Source organism: Olea europaea, chromosome 7 (genome assembly GCF_002742605.1).
Source record: "Olea europaea var. sylvestris chromosome 7, O_europaea_v1, whole genome shotgun sequence".
NCBI lineage: Eukaryota > Viridiplantae > Streptophyta > Magnoliopsida > Lamiales > Oleaceae > Olea > Olea europaea.
Window position 1 is genome coordinate 9,633,008 of NC_036243.1, and position 3,300 is coordinate 9,636,307.

The following is a 3,300-nucleotide window of genomic DNA, read 5'->3' on the forward strand; positions in this document are numbered from 1 at the left end:
GTTCAGCGTGTTTGTTAATAGTTGAATGACCTTAAATTTCGTAGCCCAAGTCAAAAATAAGTAAGACTTTCTATTATTTGTAAATAATTTTGAGTTGGAAAGTATGACCAAACATGCTACATATACAACTTCTTTACCCTATTTTTCTCGACTGGCTTAGCTTTGCCATGAGATAAAAAATTACTTCAAAGTAAGTATATATAAATTGAACTTATTCAGCCCGTCCCATTTTTCAAATGAATCTCTTTAATAAGTTCGTTTAGTGTTTTCCAAGACGAGCCACCCTCCTTCATGGAGTTCCTTGCTGACTCCGCCACCTCCTTCACCTTCTTCCTGACCTCGTCCCCCTTTTCTCCCTCCATAAGTTCTTTCACCTTATTCTTTAAGCTCTCCGCCTCCACAAATTTGTTACCGGACCTATTTACTGCTTCCACCCTTAACCCGATTTTAATTTCTTCCACTACCATTTTTGCATTCAGCAGTTGCTCTGCCATCATTGGCCATGCCAGTATCGGAACTTCTGCACATAAGCTCTCCAACACCGAGTTCCAGCCGCAGTGGCTCAGAAATCCCTGAACGATTTCGTGTTCAAGAATCTGTTTCTGATCAACCCATTCTCTTACTACCATTCCTCTTTCTTTTATCCTGTCTTCAAATTCGTAGCCTAATTCTATTCCACTCTTTCTCACCACCCACAAGAAGCTCACATTGGATTCTTCAAGGCCACGAGCAATTTCGGTAACTGCGTTGATGATATTTCTGCTTGGGACCCGAATGCAACGTAGAGAACTGGATTTCCCTGTGCCAGTTTTTGGTCCAGCCATTGAATCCATCTACGTTCCTGGTGCAATACAGGCTCCATAATTGGTAGTCGGGTCAAGCACAAGGGTCCAACACAGAATGCTTTGGGTTTAGACTCGCGGTTGCAATAATCTACATACAGTGGCTCGAGCTCGTAGAAACTGTTCACTAGAAGGCCATAACTATTGGACATTGCTATAACCGTCTCAATAATGAAGTCGAATAGAGGGCCTGAAGGATCCCGTTTATTGAACGGGTCGTCAAAGTCGTTCCTGGTGAGCTTGATCCATGGAAAACTTGTGAGATTAAAGGGTTCGTCAACGGACTCGTGCAATGAGAGTAGCCCATTGACAGCCGCATCTCGGCTGAGTGCATTGGCGTAGTTGCTCATACCAAAGAATCCCAGCCGTGGAATGCCTAATTTCGTGGCAGATTCCACCGTCCAATGGAGGGACTGATCCGACACGATACAGGTAACATGACGAAGTGTTTGCAAAGTCTTTTCAAAGTAGGGTTGCATGAGTTTTGTGGCTCTGGTAAAAGGTAAGAACAAAGACATGGACGGGAGTTTGTCGGTGCTCTCAATTCCGGTTTGTATTCCGGGTATGTCTGCGGGAAATGGAAGGTCGATGATGGTAATATCATCACCGGAGAGAGAATGAACGATATACGGACGATTTGCGGGGGGTAGTGAAGAGAGTTACCTGGCAGCCGTGGTCGAGGATTAGGCGAGATAGATGGAGAATGGGAATAGTGTGGCCTTTGGACATAAAAGGAAAGAGAACCACATGTGGTTTGGGATTGTAAGAAGAAAGACGAGACATGTTCTTGCCTTTGTTTGGCGGAAATCTCAATAAGCTTATATATAATCAACTGAAGTTTCAAATTAATGAAGAACCCTACGGGTTACCTTTCCATTGGTTGGGCAGTAGATAGATATTTGTCCCAATCACCTATAATCAGGTTCTCGAGAGGTACGCCACAAAAAAGACACCACGTAATTTACACAAAGTAAAAAAATGGACGTTGGTTTGTCAATAATACACTGAAAATGAAGTCAAAAATGTTTGCGAAAAATGTTTGCGCCAATAGGGAATTGCATTGAAGTATAAGCATGTTCTAGATAGATGCTCTCACAAAAATAATAATAATAATAATAATACAGCACGTAGATAACACCGAAAGGTACGTTAATGGAAAGTCTTTTAATTATTGGTTCATAGTAATATTGGTTAGTTCATTCAACTCGAAAAGTTGAAAAATCTATACACGTGTCTTTCGTGAGTCTCATTCCTTGCCCCGATTTTAAAGTTTAGGTGAATTTTATAGATCAACACCATTTTATATAAGGATGGAAATGATCTAATTAAATAGCATTTTGAAAAGAGACAAATTGAACCAAGTACCAGATATTGATGACTACAATTTAAATATAATCACGAACATGCCAACATTGACCTTTGATGACTCCCTCCATGACGTTATTATTCCCCTAGGGGTTTCTCCCTTCATCTGAGCATCATCAGGGTCCAGATGATTCTACCACAAATATACGCATCCATTATGATGGGCTTGTGCCCCTCGACATCTTTAAACAATTTCGGCTTCCCAATGGTTTTCAACCACTATAGTTCTAATGCCATCTGACAACGATAGTCTAACAATTTCAATAAATCTCCAATACATGCTCATCACAAAACTCTTCGTCCTCTTGAACTCTTGAGCAAATAGGACATTCGGTTGACCTAGTCCCATCAGGATTGCATCAACTGATACTATAAATACAACATCACTATTCATTATCTAGGTATGTGTTTATATTAACCCAATTGATAGCCTTATGCATATATTTCCCTTTTCCACTAACTTCACCATGGGAAGAGTGACTCAACTCCTTTGTTTCAAACTGAAAGTTCTATTCATTCTCGAGCTTTGTCTTCATTCTTTAATCTTCATGGGTACGATTTTCGATAGCATCATGTATCATAAAAACAAAAATATTAATTCCATCTCTAATTATGGAACAAATAGGAAACAAATCGGATGTCCTTTAATTAAATGTTCTAAAATTCAATAATCAACAAATGGAACGTTTAATCGTAACAAAATTCTTAAAAAGAAATTTAACATCTAAATAACGTTAAAATTATTAAATGAAACTAAGTTAGGCATTCAAATAAAGATGAATCTCAATTTCTAAAAACAAGATATTACGACAAGAAATATTACTACTCGTGAGTAGAGCTTAGTTTACTGAATACTTTAGAATTTGCACAAGTAATGAAGAACTAAATTCTTCCCCCATTTCAAAGAGATGTGTGTGTGTGTGTGTTTATGTATACACACACACACACACTAGTATAGTAGTAAGCACGTGCATTGCACGTTTTATGTATGGATGAATGATATAATAACATTTTTCAATTACTAATATCATTTTTTAAAATAATAAAGGTAATTGATATTGTGAAAGGAAAATAATATATATATATATATATA

General features: G+C 38.2%; 1 pseudogene; it reads right to left on the minus strand.

Annotated features, from left to right (window-relative positions):
* Positions 1 to 201: 201 nt before the first annotated feature.
* Positions 202 to 1,640, minus strand: LOC111396928 (annotated as a pseudogene).
* Between the last annotated feature and the right edge of the window lie 1,660 nt (positions 1,641 to 3,300).